The sequence below is a fragment of the Homarus americanus genome, unplaced genomic scaffold, assembly GCF_018991925.1.
Source record: "Homarus americanus isolate GMGI-L3 unplaced genomic scaffold, GMGI_Hamer_2.0 scaffold28, whole genome shotgun sequence".
In the NCBI taxonomy this organism is placed as follows: Eukaryota; Metazoa; Arthropoda; class Malacostraca; order Decapoda; family Nephropidae; genus Homarus; species Homarus americanus.
In genome coordinates this window covers 3,842,355-3,861,988 of record NW_024742238.1, presented here as the reverse complement: position 1 = coordinate 3,861,988, position 19,634 = coordinate 3,842,355, and the positions used below count along the sequence as shown (strand labels likewise).

The 19,634-nt window shown below is 44.0% G+C and overlaps 1 long non-coding RNA gene across 1 annotated transcript in view; it reads left to right on the top strand.

The window, feature by feature from the left end:
• The window catches only part of LOC121876600, a 151,637-nt gene that overhangs the window by 83,955 nt on the left and 48,048 nt on the right, over window positions 1-19,634 (top strand). Inside the window, exon 2 of the long non-coding RNA XR_006090785.1 lies at window positions 1,661-1,700. This is a non-coding gene — a long non-coding RNA (uncharacterized LOC121876600). The remainder of the gene's footprint in view (window positions 1-1,660; window positions 1,701-19,634) is intronic.

Below are 19,634 nucleotides of genomic sequence, written 5' to 3'. Positions count from 1 at the left end.
AACCACCTGAGCTTTAGGGATCACCCTAGACTGGGTACCCCGGGGACGCCTGAACTTTGGAGCTTTGGGGACCACCTGAACTGGGCTTTGGGGACCACCTGAACTTTAGGCACAGGGGACCACCTGGACTTGGCTGGGGACCACCTGAACTTTGGGCACCCCAGGGGACCCACTGAACTTGTTTTGGGCGCGGGACCTGGACTGGGCTTTGGGGATTTGGGGACCACTGGACTGCCCCAGGGGGACCATGGACTGGTTTGGGGGACCTGTTCCATTTTGGGGACCACCTGAGACTTTTGGGGTGGCACCATTTTGGTCCTGGGTTTGGCCTTTGGGACCTGAACTTTATTTGGGGACCAGTTTTGGGACCAGGTGCCTGGGCTTAGGCACCCCAGGGGACCCACTGTTTAGGCACCCAGGGGATCTGCACCTGAGCTTTTGGAGGCACTGGCTGCATTTTGGGGACCACCTGAACTTGGCACTGAGGTTGGACCCTGGACTTTGGGCCCCAGGGGGACCAACTGGCTTTGGTTTGGGTGTTTAGGCACCCCAGGACCACCTGAACTTTGGGCACTTGGGTGGTGGCCCAGGGGACCACTGGACTGTTTTGGGGACTGCACAGACTTTATTGGGACCCTGTTCATTTGGGGACCACAGACTTTAGGCACTGAGTTTGTAGGCTTTAGGACCAACTGAACTTTGTTTTTAGGGGATACTGGACTTTAGGCACCCCAGGGGATACTGAGACTGGCTTTAGGGGACCTGACTTTGGCACCCAGGACACTGAACTGGGCTTTGGGGACCCCTGAGTTTTTGGGCTTTTGAGGGTTACCTGGACTTTGGGCACCCCAGGGGACACTGACTTTAGGCACCCCAGGGGATACCTGAGACTTTGGGCACCCAGGGACCATGCCTGGACTTCATTTTGGGGACACCTGAACTGGGCACCCAGGGGACCAACTGAACTTTAGGCACCCAGGGGACCATGCCTGGACTTTGGGCACCCAGAGGGACCACTGACTTTGTTTTAAGGGGACACACAGACTAGGCACCCCAGGGGACCACCTGAACTTTAGGCACCCCAGGGGACCACCTGAACTTTAGGCACCCCAGGGGACCACCTGAACTTTAGGCACCCCAGGGGACCACCTGAACTTTAGGCACCCCAGGGTAGGGCAGGGCTTTTATAATAATAAACTCTTCATCAATATTAAAGATCCTGAAAAGTTATCAAATGTTCGTATATTTGGGAAATTAATTGATGAATTGACACCGCAATACACCAAGGGCTGCCACAAGATTCTCATTAAATTTCCTTTAATATTTAAGCATATATACGAACATTTGATAATTTTTCAGGATCTTTAATATTGATGAAGAGTTTATTATTATAAAAGCCCTACCTTTGAATTGTTTATCCTGACAGTAATACAGCCGAAAATATATCCACTAATCACAACCACTTTTACATACAGCCTTACTTCACCAAGTATTGCCAGGTAAAATTGCGAGCACGAGAGCCAAGGTGAGGTCAATGCATATTTGGTTGACTGTACATGGACCAGTCTGTCAAAAAGTCGCAAGTTGAGTTGTCGGTAATAATCCGCAGGTAATAAATTAATCTTGTGTTGCTGATACATTGATCTTTTTTTCTTTTCAGATAAATTCACCGCAAGTTCAACGCTGCCTCGACCGAACAGGTATAGTGCTGCACTTGTTTTTGTTTGTTGTTTTGTCGCCATGATTGTTTTTGTCATTGTTTTTATCATTATTGTTTTTGTCCACATTATTATTTTTGGTCAATGTTTTTTTTTTTTTTAGCCATCGTTGTTTTTGACGACACCATTATTTTTGCTTTTGTCATTTTTGTTGTTGTCACTCATTACTGTTACTCTTGCCTTTGTCGTAATGTTGTCGTCATCATTGCCACTAATAGCGTTAAGTAACTACAAACGTCTCCTATATCATCAATCCCGTTAGCAATGGGGAGGGGTAGAAGGACCAACGAGAAATGACCTTGATCTATGACTCTTTGGAATCCAGGTCACTGATAAGTTCAACCACCCAGAAACGAAACTTGTTCTGACTTTGATGGATGGAACTTGTTTTTTTTTCTTGGAGGGGGTGTGGTGGGGGGGAGAAAACTACGTCTCCAATCTCCCAGAACATAAACACATGAAAGAGTTACAAGTAAAACACAGACAGAATCTCACTCAGAAACGCGCGGGGTACGTAAAAAACAAATAAAGCCGTCAAAAGGCGCCAATACACTGGAATTTTGAGTCGGGGGAGGAAAAAAAAACAACAACAATACCTGTAAACCACATGGAGAAAAATATACACACAGGCAAGAATTGGACAGTTAAATGTTGATACGCCAGAGTGTTTTTTACCGTTGGGTCTTGGGAGTAAAATTTTCATGTATGTTGCTGTGTTTTTGGGTGTGGGGGTGTTGTGGGTGGGGTTGTATTTGTGTGGAGTTGTTGTGTGGGGTTGTGGGGTGTTGTGTTTGTGTGGAGGTGTTGTGTTGTGTGTGGAGGTGTTGTGTTTGTGTGGAGGTGTTGTGTTTGTGTGGGGGGTGTTGTGTTTGTGTGGTGTTGTGTTTGTGTGGGGTGTTGTGTTTGTGTGGGGTGTTGTGTTTGTGTGGGAGGTGTTGTGTTTGTGTGGGGGTGTAGGATTGGTGGTGTTGTTGTATCCGGGGTGTTGTGCTTGTGTGGCGGTAAAGTGTGTGGGTGTTGTGCTTGTGTGGGGGTGTTGCGTTTTGGAATGTGGGGGGGGAGGGTGTTTGTGTGTGGGGGTGTTGTGTGGATGTGTGGTAGTGTTTGTGCTTAATATTATTGCTACGTATTGCGAGTCCGTATCACTAGTATAACCTATTAACACCATACAGCTTGTTGTTGAAACCCAATATTTCGTGAATATCCAAATCACAGGATAAGGGATAATAGAATCACCTGTCCCTATCCTAACCTGTTTGTGATATGTGTTGCCAGGGATCGGGGTTCACGTGACAGATGCCTTGGGTTAATATCGGTGTTGTCCCTGCATGGTGTGTGTGTGTGTTTGTGTAGCGTGATGAGTTTAGGTCGTACTGTCTGGAGACTACTTCCTCTTGTGTACCGCTCCAAGATCACCACGGTGTAAAAGAGAGAGAGAGAGAGAGAGAGAGAGAGCTTGCATGGTCAGTCAAGCAGCCATATAAACGATGAGAAGGGAAGAGGAGGAAGAAGAGCAGGAGGAAGAGGAAGAGGAGGAAGAAGAGCAGGAGGAAGAGGAAAAAGTGAAGGGAAAGAGCAGCTGTAGGATTAGGAAGAGGAGGAGGGGAAGAAGGAAGAACGGGAGGAAGAGAAGGGGAAGAACAGCGGGAAGATTAGGAGGAGGAGAAAGAAGAGCAGGAGGGGAAAGTTGAAGAAAAACGTGAAGAGGAGGAGAACAGGTAAACGAAGAAGCAAACACGTTAGACAGTGGCAAGACAACACGGAAGAGAGACAGCAGAAAGGGACGCCGGACCACCTCTTCCGCAGTGGTCACCCGTGTGGAGGACGCAGAAACAGAAGTAAGGGAAGCGGCTCGGACGATAAGACTGAACGTACTGACAGACAGCTGACGAGTTAACAGTAGGAGAGACAACATCAACACCACCATCAGAAGTTAAAAGGAGAATGTAAAGAGATCCTCTCTCTCTCTCTCTCTCTCTCTCTCTCTCTCTCTCTCTCTCTCTCTGTCTCTGTCTCTGTCTCTGTCTCTGTCTCTCTCTCTCTCTCTCTCTCTCTCTCTCAGCTCTTGCCCTCTGACTCAGCAGGAGGAGGAAGCAGCTCGCAGCAGGAGGCACAGAAGGTGATGAGGACTTGGGTAATTGTGGAGCATCACCATCGACATGCATCCAGACGACCATAACACCTCGGCGGAACAGCTGATCCCACGCCACGACACAGTGCTGGACTCCCATTCCCTCCCACGCCACGACACGTTGTTGGTCTCCCTATACCTTCCCACGCCAGGACACACTCGGCGTCTCCTCCTCCCACGCCTCTTGTATTGATGTATCCTGTCCTCTTCTTCCCACGCCACGTCACAGCGAATTCTGCCACGCCTGGTATTTCCTGTTTTCTTCCTCCCATGCCAATAGGCTCTCTTCCTTCCACGCCAATAGTTCCCCTTCCTCCCACGCCAATAGCTTCTCTTCCCCCCACGCCAAACACAGCATCTCCTCCTCCCACGCCCTCTGCAAAGTGCTGACGGCCGACTTGGCGCCTCACTTTGATGGTCAGGCGTATCTGGCCATTGATGGAAGTCTCTAGCGGAGTGGGATTTTAGGAGGAGTGGAGGGCTGTTGTGAGAGTGGAGTGGTGTGGGAGTAGGATGTTGTGGGGGAGATGTACGGGTGTTGGAGGAGTGGGAGAGACGGACAGGTGTTGGAGGAGTGGAGGCCATGGAAGAGTGTTGCATCGCTGGGGGAGTGGAAAAGATGGAAGGGTGTTGGGTGAGGAGGTGGTGGTGTTGAAGGGAGTGGAGAGGATATTTGGAGAGGAGGGTGGGAGGATTTTTGAAGGTGAAGGAGAGTGGCGGAGTTTTGGAGGTATTGAAGGGATTGTGAGAAGAAGTAGAGGAGGCGGAGGAACGAAGAGGGTTAATGAGTGAGAGAAAAGAGTGAGGAGGTAGAAAAAGGGAGAGTGGAGAGGAGCGGGAGACAAATTCAATTTTTGTGGAGGCTGGAGGGAGTGAGGGGAGTACAGGAACACGGAAGGGATTTTTAGAGGAAGATGGAGGAATCGTAGAGGAGAGAGAGAGAGAGAAAGAGAGGGAGAGATTTTTGAAGGGGGAAGAGGATGATGGGGAGAGAAGTATGGAAGTCATGAGGAAAGAAGTACTAACAAGAAAAACAACAATAAGAAGTAGGAGGAAGAGAAAGAAAGGAAAGAATAGAATAATGAAGGTGATGAACTGAGAGAAATGTCCCGCAGTGTGCAGTCAGCCCTCACCCCCCCACTCCAGCGGTTGGTGTCTCCGTCCGTTATGTTTTGAAAGAAAGATGCAAGTATAATGTAACAACAATAATAGCAGGCGATACTATGGGGCACTGTACTCTCCTTGATGAAATGGACCCAGGCTGTTAGTCAAAAGTGGCCGGACACCTGAACAGGAGCTCTCACACGTGTGTACCCCCCCAACCCCTCCACCCCTCCACCCCCCCCCTCCCCCATCACCATTTCCACCACCACTTCCTACATCATCACCACCACCCTTCACCATCATCACCACTGCCACCTCCATCACCACCAAACTACCGACCCCATTGCCACCCTACTGCCATCAGCATCACCACCACTACCCACCACCACCACTACCACCACCATCAACATCACCACCACTACTACACCATCAGCATCACCACCACTGCCACCACCATCAACATCACCACCACTACTACTACATCAACATCACCTGCTGCACACCATCAGCATCACCACCACTGCCACCACCATCAGCATCACCACCGCTGCCACCACCATTAGCATCACCACCGCTGCCACCACCATCAGCATCACCACCACAACAACAACAACAACAACAACCGCCGCCGCCAAAATCATCACACTGTCACTCTAACATATTGCAACACCACACTACCGCACCACCGCAACACCACACTACCGCACCACCGCAACATCACACTACCGCACCAAACTGCACCACTGACAGAACTCCACTTCTGGTGTATGTGTTGTCTAGCATGTACACTTAGGCCAATACATATAAACCATACAATAAGCGTATACATGTGTCTGTAAATACATGGAATACACTGACACATATACACACCTAAAGTATACACATGTATCAGTGTATACATGTATATATTAACACGTATATACTTTAAGCGTATGTACCCGAGTCATTATATCTCCCTCGTGTTTGTTTACACTAATCTGCACACCTCAAGTAACCAATGGCGGCGCTCCACAGTACCTCTTTATAACTGTTACTTAGATAATAATATAGAAGTCACCAATATCTACCAGTCCCTCTCTTCTCACTCTTTGTCAGACGATGTGTTCCTAAGCTTCCTTCCTCTCTTCCTTTAGTTGTGTCCATGGTCAGTGTACCCGTGATGGTCAGTCCCATCATCACTTCCCCCACCACCTTTCCTTCAATGCACGAGGCAGTAGAGGTTTTCCCTTTTCGTGTCATCCTTACTCGGTGTTTAGTTTCCCTTTAGTCGAACCTCTTCATTATTTTCTTTCTTCACTCCTCATTTTTCTCGTATGGATTTTCTTGTTATCTGTAGTATGCGTCCCTAGCTGGAGTTACGCTATTGTCACCTCTTAAAGGCCCCTCAGTCATGTGTACCCCTCAAAGGGCAGTGCGTTATGCGTACCCCTCAGAGGGCACTGCGTCGTGTGTACCCCTCAGAGGGCACTGCGTCGTGTGTACCCCTCAGAGGGCACTGCGTCGTGTGTACCCCTCAGAGGGTTTTGCGTCATTTATACCCACTCCCCCGTCCATCACACTTAAAAGAAAAATCTTCCTCATAAACCATATAAATTATACTTCAGAAACTATTCCTCCTTTATAAATTTTAAGTATCCCGAGGCCGAGAAGTTTCTGGCCGCGTTCAGACATGTAAATGGCATTAGCCATGACATAAACCCTGAGATAAGGAGACGATAGATAGCTACAAAAATCTCCCTCATTCGTTAAGCCATCTCGAGCTACCTTGGAAATAAACGTCTTTTACAGACAAGTAACCTATTTATTGTGTGCGCGCGGCAGGTTACCTGTGGTGTAGTTTTCAGCTTAATCGCCTCACAAGCGAGTGGCTTTGGGTTCGATTCCCGGTAAGAGTCACATTACGAGCGTGATACTTTAAGTCATTTTACCTGTTTATCCAGCAATTATTGGGAACCTGGGTGTAAGTCGATAGGCGGATACAGGACGTTAATTCAGGGTGAGGTTGTTGTGCTAGCGACAGCTTCTATATCTACAAATAATTCACGCCTTGGGGCCCTCGGGTCGTTATGTGTGTGCATGTGCGCACGGGCAAGGAGGGTGTGGGCAGTGATAGCTCCCTGTGTCCACACCTTAACTCCTTCCGCCCATCAAGTCAACACATAACGCAAGATCCAGTGTATTGGAAGGGTGTCGTGTACACTCTCTCTCTCTCTCTCTCTCTCTCTCTCTCTCTCTCTCTCTCAAAACCCAATAACTCTGGCACGAGTCCGAAAAAGAATGAAGAAAAAGGAAAAAAGACAAAAAATGGTCTTAAGCAGTTCCGAAACTTTCCGAAAAAGAGCGACAAGTTCCACAACAATCCCTGAACTCTTGTAAATCTCCGCGAGAAATAAAACAAAGCAAACGTAAATAGAAAAAAAGAGTGAGGAGTAGAAACAAATAGTAAACAAAAATAAATAACGATAATAAACAGGATAATAATAATAGTATGATAATAAATTCTACAATAGACTTTGGTTGATATGGAAACTTTTGGGGTGAGATAAGCAGGTTTTGGTTGGTTTGGGTTAAATATGGTGTAACTAGATTGACTTTGGTTGAGACTTGGTGTACTGAGGTTGGTTTTGGTTAAGTTGGGTTAATTTTGGTTGGGACTTGATCTAGTTGCGTTGGTTTTGTTCAAATTTTAATAATATAAGTTAGTTAAAGATTTCACTGGCTTTAGTTTATGAATAATGGAGTTGTGTAGTTTTATTTTACCTTGAATAAATGCATTCTTCTGCTAATTACAGTACGGAGTCATATTTTTAACCCAGAGAGAGAGAGAGAGTACAGTACTGTACAGTACAGTATTTACGGCTTTACACTTACCTAGCGGGCGTTGGGGTGGGCGGGTTAAGTCGTCAATAAGGAGAGGCCGATATATAACATTATTGCGTAAGTGGCGCCCAGAGAGTCGATAGAGCTGGGATAATATCTTACGCCCAATTTACGTCGGCATCTGGCTCAAGAAATGCCTTATTTATAGGCCAACTTTCTCCCACCATAAACTTCGATGGTTAATACAGTCTCCGTGATAAAGAATGGCATCTTCTTTTTTTAATATATGGGAACATGGTGGTCCTAAATTTCCATCAATTGCACAAAAATGAAAGATAAGGATCGTCTATTTTATGAATGTTTTGGAGGTTGAAGGGTATTCTATCTCGTGTGAGTTGTTTTAAAGGGTTGAACTCCAATAAACTCCAATAATAAGGATGGATGGGATTGGTTTAAGCGACAGCCGTACGAACGTTACCTAGATGATTATAATATACCTTCTGGAGTGTCCTCGTCGTGAAGCAGAGGTGAACGAGCTGGACTCTCTCTCTCTCTCTCTCTCTCTCTCTCTCTCTCTCTCTCTCTCTCTCTCTCTCTACGTCTAAAACATAATTATTAACAGCTTCATTTAGTAACTTACTCTTTTAAGACACACACCATCACTATCACCACCACCATCTTACTATCACTACACCATCACCACTATCTCACTACCACCATCTGCCACTATCACTGCCACCATCTACTATCACTACCACCATCACCACTATCACTACCACCATCTTACTATCTCTTACCATTACCACTATCACTATACCATCACCATATCTTTACCACCATCACCACTATCACTACCACCATCACCCACTATCACTGCCACCATCTACCACCTCACCACCACCACCACCATCACCACTATGACCATCATCACCACCACCAATCTCCTGGTATTTCTGGCACTCCCTAATAACTGTCCTCTCCTCTCTCGCCATTCCTCAATTATCAAGTTTCCGGTATTTCTGGAACTCCAATAATCACTTAACGAGAGCTGAACAAAATGTCACGTCACGGGGATTATGAAGCGAGGCGTCCCGTAGTCTTTAGTTCAATACCTTTACCTGTTATAGTCTTTATTATTTTGCTATATTATCACTTTTTTATTATCGTAATTACGTTTGAGGGTCTTAGCTTTCATTCAGGATTATTTTTTTGGTTTTAGATTTTGGGGTTTGCTTTTATTTTTTCGTTTTTTTTTTTTCATATTTTTTATCCTTTGTGTAATTTTTATTTAGATTTTTCGTGACTTATTTAATTTCGTGTAACTTTTATTTAGCTTTTTTTTTTATTTAGCTTTTGTAATTTGTATTTTAGCTTTTTTTTATTAGCATTGTTGATGGTGTAACTTTTTTTTTAGCTTTTTTGTGTAAATTGGACCGTCTGTTCTCCAATTTGTTCTAGTTTTTTCAGCTCTCCAAAATGCATAAAATCACTAACCTCTCCCTCCAAATCACCAACACCCTCCCTCAAAAACGACCCAAAATCACCAACCCTCCCAAGACTACACAACCACGTTCTTCCCACACCACCTCTCCTTACCACTAGACACTAAGACTTCAACAACACTCCTCACTCGCACTTACTTACCATCTGAAGTTTTTTTTTTATATATGAACGAAGAATTAGCGACATAGGAACCACAGCGAAATGAATTAAGAATGATTGATGTTTGAAATTGAAAGAATTTTTTTTTTCACCGAATGAATCCTTGAGGAAGTGAAGTTTTTGGTGTTCTTGAGCCCATAAACGTGGTATTTTATTTTCGTTGTAATAAGAGTGAATTTAGGTTAGGTTGCTGGAAGGTGTTTCATACGTGCCTGTGTTTTAATTTTGTTTGGGGTGTAGGGGGGGGGGTTGTGTTTTGGGTAAGAGGGATTAAGTGGAGAGAGAGGGAGAGAATTTATTGTGGATGTAGATTAAGAGAGAGAGAGAGAGAGAGAGAGAGATGAACACCAGTAAATAGTCTAACATAAACAGAATATAAGAGAAAGAGATATAGAGTGGGAAGCAGTTAAGACCGTAGGAAGGAACAGGGAATGAGAAAAATGAGATAAAGAAAGGAAATAAAGAGAGTTAGAGAGAATGAGAGAGTGGGGAGCAGTGAAAAGGAGACTTAGAAACAGTATATTGAGAAAGGTTAGAAAATAAGAACACGGAGATATAAAAGGAATAATGGAAGGAGAGGAGAGAGAGATGAAAGTGAGAGGGAGGGAGAGAAAGTGAGTGGGAAGGAGAGAAGGTGAGTGGGAAGGAGAGAAAGCGAGTGGAAGGGAGAGAAAGAAACGAGTGGGAAGGAGAAGGTGAGTGGAAGGGAGAAAGCAGAGTGGAAGGAGAGAAAAGCAAAATTGAAAGAGGGAAAGAAAGCAGAGAGTGAAAAGGGAGAAAGCGAGTGGAAGGAGAGAAAGAATAGTGGAAGGGAGAAAGAAAGCAGTGAAAGGGAAAGAAAGCAGGTGGAAGGGGAGAAACGCGAGAGAAAGTGAGTAGGAAGGAGAGAAGGTGAGTGGGAAGGAGAGAAAGCGAGTGGAAGGGAGAGAAAGTGAGTGGGAAGGAGAGAAGGTGAGTGGGAAGGAGAGAAAGCGAGTGGAAGGGAGAGAAAGCGAGTGGAAGGGAGAGAAAGCGAGTGGAAGGGAGAGAAAGCGAGTGGAAGGGAGAGAAAGCGAGTGGAAGGGAAAGAAAGCGAGTGGAAGGGAGAGAAAGCTACTGGAGAGCGACAAAAAGTGTAAAGAAATGTTTTATATACCCTAGTTTTTTTTTTTTTTTTTTAATGGAATCTTGTCAATGTCCAGGTAAATTGGTGATAAATTGTCAAGGTAATTTTGTGTCGTGTGTGTGTGTTGTAACTCCCAGCATGTATATGAGTGTGTTGTTATTGGAATTTTCACCAGGACTGTCTTGTTCCCGGCGACTGTAATTCTTGTCTGTTTCGCGACGTAATTGACGTGGTTTTAACCTTTTGAGGACGATGTTTTAGCCCTTTGGGGATGATGGTTAAACCTTTTGAGGATGATGGTTAAACCTTTTGAGGAAGACGATTTAACCTTATGTGGATAGTGATTTAACCCTTTGAGATGAGGTTTTGACCCATTGAGGACGATGTTTTAACCCTTTGAGGAAGATGATTTAAACCCTTTGGGGATGGTGGTTTAACCTTTTGAGAATATTTTAACCCTTTGAGGATGTTTTAAACCTTTGAGGATGATGGTTTAACCCTCGAGGACTCAGTGGGTTAAAGAGTAGAGTGTTAATGTTCATGGTATCTGTTGTTTGGTCTTGGGTGTGTATTTTGTGCAGTATGATGCCCGCCTTTACTGATTTGACTAATAATGATTGGTTTTGCTTTTTAGGGATGATTTTTTATAAGGAGGGAGAGTATGATCACTACAAGGCGTGTGTAGGCGTGGGGTCATCACCAGGCGTGTGTAGGCGCGTGGGCGTTGGCTCATAAGCAGGTGTGTGTGTGTAGGCGTAGGGTCACCATCAGGCGCGTGTGTGGGCGTAGGGTCACCATCAGGCGCGTGTGTGGGCGTAGGGTCACCATCAGGCGCGTGTGTGGGCATAAAAGTCTACTCAGGCGCGATATTATTGAACGTAGGGTCACCATCAGGCGCGTGTGTGGGCGTAGAGGTCACCATCGGGCGCGTGTGTGGGCGTGGGGTCACCATCGGGCGCGTGTGTGGGCGTAGAGGTCACCATCGGGCGCGTGTGTGGGCGTAGAGTGTCACCATCGGGCGCGTGTGGGCGTGGTCACCATCAGGCGCGTGTGTGAGCGTGGTATCATCAGCCGGCGTGTGTGTGTGTCGGCCATTTATGTTGTTTGCAGGGCCAGACTAATGGTAGCCTCCCCGGCCTTCTCTCCCCTCCTTCCCTCCTTCCCCCTCTCCTCCTTCCCCCTCCTTCCCCCCTCCCCCCCCCTCCTCCTTTCCCCTCTCCCCCCCTTCCCCCTCTCCCCCCCTTCCCCCTCTCCCCCCCTTCCCCCTCCCCTCCTCCCCCCTTCCCCCTGGGGAGGAAGAAGGGGAATAAAATAGGGGGAAAACAGAGGTAGATGGGAAATAAGATAAATTAAGATGTAGGATGGAATAATAGGGGAAGAATAATGGGGCGAGATACGGGTATAGGAGGGGAATGATGGCAGAGATACGGGTGTAGAGACAACAATGGGGTGAAGGGGAATAGGGATAACTACTGATGTACAAGGGAATAAATATAATAATAGGAAAATGAGGTGGAAATACTTGTGAAAAATAGGAATATATCATGGGTGAAATTGGAGAATAGGCGTGTGGGTAAGTATCCTGTCTTACTCCCCATTACGAGAAACTCAACTAAATTTAACTTAATTAATTGGAAACCAATTTGAATTTTATTATGAAAAAGTTAATAGTTTAAACTAATGATTGGGGTCCATTTAAAATACAACAAGGCAGTTTAACTATTTACTGCCAAATTAATTAAGAATCTGTTAAAGTTATATTAAACAAAAGTTGGGTAAATTAATTAGAAGCCAGATAAAAAATTTAATATTAGAAAGTTAAATAAAGTAATTGGAATCTTTTTTAGAATTTGACGTTTAAAGATTTACTCAATGGTAAACTTAATTTTAGTGGGCTCAAAATTTGGCTTCACTGTAGGCCTACTGTACCAAATTAGCCCTGACTTAATTAAACCAAACAACCACAAAAGGGAAGTTTGTTGGCGAGTTGTGTGATGGTGGTGTGAGGTGTTGGTGGTAGTGATGGTGGTGTGAGGTCTTGGTGGTAGTGTTGGTGGTGTGAGGTGTTGGTGGTGTGAGGTGTTGGTGGTGTGAGGTGGAGGTGGCCGACTCTTGTGCCTGCTGGCTGGTAGCTAGCAAGGTCTACAAGCTGGAAGGGTGTACAGGCTGGTAGGGAGTACAGGGTGGAAGGGATCAACACTGAAAGTTTGATGAGGTAACAGCGTGAACTATTGACGAAGGCCAGTGTGGTAAGTCGCCCTCCTCACGTCTCTATTTTTTCATAGCAAAAATAAGCGAACGTTACTGTAGAGCCACACCTTTATTGTGTCGTTGTGTGTGTGTGTTGTTTTCATCTCTAAAATTTGGGTCAGGGTCTATATTGTCAGGGCGGGTGGGTTCAATATCTTAATCAGCACAGTGCTTTTGCGCAAGCGCGCGCACACACCACACACGTTACTTATATATATATATATATATATATATATATATATATATATATATATATATATATATATATATATATATATATATATATATATATATATATATATATATATATATATATATGAGCTTTAGTGCAGATACAGTCAACAAACTAATTTCATCTAACAAGGTACAACAAGGTGACCTCCAGTATCGTGTGTTTGTACAGTGCAGGGACTAGGGGCTGGGCAAACAATTAGCACATGCAAATATTTGTTTGTAAGCGGAAGTCGACAGCAGCTCCGGTGTGACAACCATAACAGCGTGTTGTGTTGAACTCTTAGCTGAATGTTCCTGTGTAATACTACTGGCCGGACCCTCCGAGGCTTGTCTGCTGAATGTACGAATACCATTTTGTATATCTTTATTTGATGGTATTATTTACTGAGCAATACAGTGTATACATAGAGACGAGAAGCACGATATGTAGCCAAGTTGTTATTGGCCACTCTCTCCATACTCACACCTGCCAGTCACCCCCAGAGAAAGAAAATGTAAACATATAGAAGCCAGTACAGTACAGAGCCAGTCCGGGTGTACAGTTACGTAACTATGACTTGTGGGTCACAATCGGAAACAAAACGGCTCAATAAAAGTTTAAAAGGTTTAACTGTTAAATACGGTATAAAGGTGTTAAGCCACGAGCACAGTACTGGGGTAACCTATGGTAGCCACAACTTCCATAAGTTAGGTGAAACCTTTAACAGCTGCTGGTGTAGTGTTACGTCTCTATCACCTACAAATGTTTGAAACCTTAACGCGGTATTCTGTAAAGTAAATAAACTCCATAAACTGTTTCAAAAGTTTCTTGTGCAGATTATTTCAATGTTGAATTTTGTGAAACAAGTCATTGATTACATCTTTCCAGACCCTCCAACAGCCTCACCCAACACAGCCTTAAAGCGCTCAGTATTAACTTTTAATAAACAGATGTTTCCGTAGCCATTTCTTATCAATATTTGTATTTAATAGAATAACTCAGTCCCTGGGTATGAACATAGGACTGCCAGCCCCACAACACCCTCAGTAGTCTCACTACAGGATTATGTCCATATTTACTGGGTATTGCGTCATCCACGAGGAAAGAATTTACTGAAAATTTTAAAAGTTGGAGGAGGGAGGAGTGACCTGGTAACGATAAAGGAGAGACATTCAAAAACTTGGAGGAAGAATTTCATAAATTATTTGACACACAGCTGCCAGTGTGAGCTTGTAGGCACCCGACCTTTGTCATAAATGTCCTTTGGTAAAAGAAAGAAATCATTCGCTTGAAATACTCTTTATCAGAGATCAAAGAAAGGAGAGAAGTGTATTATTATGGAACTATTTACGAGAGAGACTTGAAGTTTTTGAAGAGAAACAGAAAATACGTGAAGAGGAGAAATACCAGATATTTACACAGATAGAAAGAAAACCGAATAAAGGAATGATACTAATACAGTATTAAATGAGTCTGGCGTAAGGGATGATGATGATGAAGAAGAATAGGATCAAACTTTTCAATCCTTTTATGTAGATGAAGTTAGGCAATAAATCACCGAGCACAGCGGATCAAGACTGGTGGTGGCAAGGTAATGAAATAGGCTTACACACACACACACACACACACACACACACACACACACACACACACACACACACACACACACCCACACCCACACACACACAACACACACACAACACACACACACACACACACACCACACACACACACACCAGATATTATACATTACATACGTGTTTGTGATAATGATATTCACTTAAAACTGGAATGAGAGAATACCTGTGTGAAATAAATCATCTCAGGGACTGGTGTTAAGTGAAGCGCTCTGGTGATACAATATGTGTGTGACATTAATAACACGCCCTCGGGGACACGGTATTAGAAACTCCTTTGACCCTTTATTATTATTGTTGTTGTTAATGTTGTTGTTGCTGGATTGCAAGTTCAGGTGATCACGTGTTAGAGGCTGACAAGTGTTGGCATAAGTTGGTGGTCTGCACCTTGAGTACACACATATACACACACACACACATATACACACACACACACACACACACACACACACACACACACACCCCAGGAGGTTGAAGGTCGGTCTTGGTAATAAGGAATTAGCGCAGGTCATTAAGAGCCGATAGCCTTAATGGCCGTCTTGACCTCCCCTGACCGTGACCCTGCAAGTGATGATGGCGCTGTCCCTTGATGGTCAGTTGTCTTGTTCAGAGTGTGTGAAACTAACATTAATCATGAAGTCATTTTATTCAGGATTTGGCTGGACGGTCGACATGTTTTTGACGACAGTGACCCTTGTACGCTGGTCTGGGCTGTTGTACTTGGAGGCAAAATTATCGTATGGATTATTTTACAGTCTCTCTCTCTCTCTCTCTCTCTCTCTCTCTCTCTCTCTCTCTCTCTCTCTCTCTCTCTCTCTCTCTCACACATACTCGAACGATGGCTTCTGTGTCAGGCGACGAACCTAACCAAGTTTCCAATCATAATAAATACCCATAAACGACTCCCCGCCTCTTGCCACGCCACAGAACCTTCCATCACGGGATGATTCCTGACAGAGGCTATATTGTTTTTATCCCCATGAGTACATTAGAGGGAAGAAAATTAAACACTAAAACGTGGTATGGGAGCAATAAAGACTTGACGTGATTTATAGTGTCTTAAGACCGTGGTGTGTGCTCATCAAGGTAACTCCCATGAGCTGAGGGTTTTCTTCAGGTGAGGTTGTTCTTTCTGCTCTGAGCTGAACTTCTCATAGGGTAACATAATTATACAACCTTTACCTTCGCATTAAGCTGAGTTAACATCCGGCTGTGGTCTTATCCATCTAGGCCAATATTTTGCCCTGACCTTATCCGCCTTTACTAACATCTTATCCTGACTTAATCCACCTGAGCTAACATCTTATCCTGACTTAATCAACCTGAGCTAACATTTTATCCTGACTTAATCCACCCGAGCTAACATCTTATTCTGACTTAATCCACCATTACTAACATCGTATCCAGACCTTATCCACCTGGGGTAACATGTTATCCTAACCTTATCCACTTGGGCTAACAATTAATCAGCTGTGACCTTAACCACCCAAGCTAATACTCAGTATTGACCTTGACTTTCCTGGCGTCTGGCCTTGGCTAGGATGTGGGCCAAGGTGTAAGAGACCTTTGATTGCCTTTCATCTTCCGGTATTGAATTACATTGTCTGAGTCGACGAGGATCAAACGGGAGGGGGTGGGGGGGCAGGGTGGGACGTGGCCAGCGAGGTATTGTGAGGCAGAAGACACACCCTAACACACCCTGTCACCTTAACACACTTAACACACACACACACACCCTCATTCTCTCCAAATATCCTCCGGAGCTGAGAGAATGTAGGTGGTCAAGGAAGAGTCTCAGCGCAGTTTCCTCCTTTCTTATGTTCTTATGACTATTCTTACGAGCCTCTGTGACTCAGCACCCACAGGTAAGGGCGTCTCACACAGGGGGCAGGTAATGACATGACCAGGCGTTTGAGGTAAGCTACTAGGCGGGTGTTGTGCATTACTAGGGTGAGTGTAAGCTGGTGGGTAGCAGTTGTTTAGTCTTATAAAATGGTATTGATAATAATATTTATGTTGATGTTTGTGTCGTATTTTTGGGGAACGAATTAAGGGTGTGTGTGTGTGTGTGTGTGTGTGTGTGTGTGTGTGTGTGTGTGTGTGTGTGTGTGTGTGTGGTCAGGTGATGAAGTTGACAACTTGTGCTTCTAGGACGTAAATCTTATGAGTTTACAATATTTGTTGGTGGGGGGTAACATAATGGCAGGATCTGGAACTCAAATACTGAGGCAAATGTGGGTTCAAATCCTACTCTAGTTCATATTTATTTGTGAACCCATGTGACCAATCCCCGGGAGGGTACTACGTGGCTCTGTCCCGTATTGTTGCCTCATACCCCGACGTGTAATGCCACATACAGTGCGCTTTGCTTGGGGGGGTTCTACGTGTTTTTGATTACCAGGTGTCAAACTGGATTCCTCTCTTTGGTGGTGAAATAATTTATGGATTACGTGAATTTTAGCCCCCATCCAGCTTATTTATTTTATTTTGTTTATAATTAAATAACCTAACTCTACTTGGGGGTTAGGTTAGGTTAGGTTAGGTTAGGTTAGGTTAGGTTAGGTTAGTTTAGTGTTGGGGTCTATTCTTCAGGTCATTTTTTTCCCTCTGCCTAAAATTCTCCTCTTTTGACTTGACTGATAATTCTTCGTCTTTTACGCACGCGAGGGAATATCTCTCTCTCTCTCTCTCTCTCTCTCTCTCTCTCTCAGGTGTGACTCAAGCCAGGAAATGATCAATACTAAACAGACACACTTACCATAACGCAACATCACCCAAGTAACCTCACGTCACCTTGATCATAATTCACTCCGCTGAACATTACTGTCTTGACGTGTTGTTGCTTTTTTTTTCAGACATTCGTAGGAAAATTATCTTAAAAGCAATAGGAGTTCACTCTTTGTTATTAATAAGTCATGAAGGAAGGTGTTATTTAAGTAAACACGCTCTGTTGTTTTAGTGAATGATCGGCCGTGTCTGTCAGAGGGATGTTGTTGTTTCAGTATGAGGGTGTTATGCCAGTGAGTGGGGTTTTTTTATTTATCAGTCAATTGGTTTTTGTTTCATTGGTTTGTTCTTGTTTTGGTGTGGGGTTTTTTTTTTGGGGGGGGGGTTATTGGTTTATCAGTTTCAAGGTGGATGGATTTTTATTTCATTGGTTTATCTTTGTTTACTGATGTTGGTTTAGTTTCTTATTAACTATATGTTTTATTGTTTCATTGGCTTCCTGTTGGTTTATTGCATTTTTTTTTAGTTCGGTGAGTGGTTTGTTTTATAGTGAGGGTTCCCTGATTCAGTGACATGTATTGATGGTTTATTGGTTTAGTGAGAAACTCTTTGTTTTAATGATGGTTTACTCAGTTGACCGATTCAGTGAAAATTTAATGATACAGTGAGAGTTGTCTTATTTAAGTTTTACTGATTCAGATAGAGCCTGTTATTAAAGTGAAGGTTAACGTGTTCAGTTAACTTCTCTCATACCTAACACCAAAGTTAACAGACTCAGTAAATTTCTTTTGTATTCATGGCATCAACAGAATCAGTGTTGAATCTAAAAAAAAAAAAAAAACTTAAACAAAAGAAAATGTTTAAAAGGTGGTCGCTCTTACCACGAGGGAGATCTATTGTTTCCTCAACGCTGTGTCTATTGTTTTGAGTGCAGCAATAAAAGCTCTGGAATGCTCCTCTCTTTTTATTAAGTCAACAGTTCTTGCCCCGACGCTCTTATGTACAAAGGGGTCGTGTGTAGCCCTTTACCTGCTTTATATTAAGTTAACGTGATGGTCTAAATGACGGATCATGTGAAGATTAGACACCCTAGCTTATTTCACCTGAAGATTACGCTAACGTGACCTAATCTAGCCTAACCTCTAACCTAACCTCTAACCTATGACCTAACCTCTTAACCTAACCAATCCAAACCCAACCCCAAAAATATATAAAGTATTATTTCCAGTTAAATTTTCCCTTGTTTCCCGGCGTCTATTCTTCGTGCCTGTTAGTGGTTGCCGATTCTTGGAACATTGTCTCTCTCTTTATCTGTCTTTCTCTCTCTCTTCCTGGTACTGTGGTAAAGAAGTATAACGGGAGAAGGTAGATGGCAATATAAAATAATAAGAACAGATGGTAATTGAGATGTTGTGGTCAAGAAGATGATAAGCGACAAACGTACGAAAAACTGAGAAAACGCCCTTAAAGTTTAGTGATATTGACGGCAGTGTAATGGTGTACAGTGAAACCTCCATATAGCGGACTTCTCGCTGTATATAATCCGTTAAATGGAGGTTCTGCATTTAACGGACCCTCGATATACCGGACTTTCATCTATATAGTCCAGAAATTCAAGGAGGAGTTTACAAGGTGAATAGGAACTAGTCTTATATATTTTTCTTGGAGATAGGCAATGGACGTGTTGTTAATGGTAAGGATAGAGAGATAACGAGATAGGATCGTTTGGTGGGAGACAGAGAGAACCGTCTCCTTTTAGAGCCAGCGAGAGGCGTGTCTTAGCGGTGACATTGAAGAGAGATGAAGAGATTGTATTTTAAAGTAAATTGTGAGACCTCTATTTTGTTAATGTCTATGAGAGAGAGAGAGCATTTTAAATCGGTATATTAGAGATATCTGTTTTTAGAGATAACGAGAGATATTGGATACTCACATGTAGAGATAAAAGAGAAAAATACAATACAGAACACGCGCTCTCTCTCTCTCTCTCTCTCTCTCTCTCTCTCTCTCTCTCTCTCTCTCTCTCTCTCTCTCTCTCTCTCTCTCTCTCTCTTTTGAGGGCTAACGGGAGACATCTCTTACTGGGAGATTAAGAAGAAACATTCCGTGTCATACAATCATCATCTAGACCAAGTTTACGATATGGAGTATTGCAGACCTTAACGCTGGTGTGTGGCGGGGGGGGGGCCGGGGCCGGGGGCAGGGTGGGGGGGGCGGGGCAGGGGGGGTGGTCTGTAACTTTGTCTGTAATAGTTTGGTTTGTTTT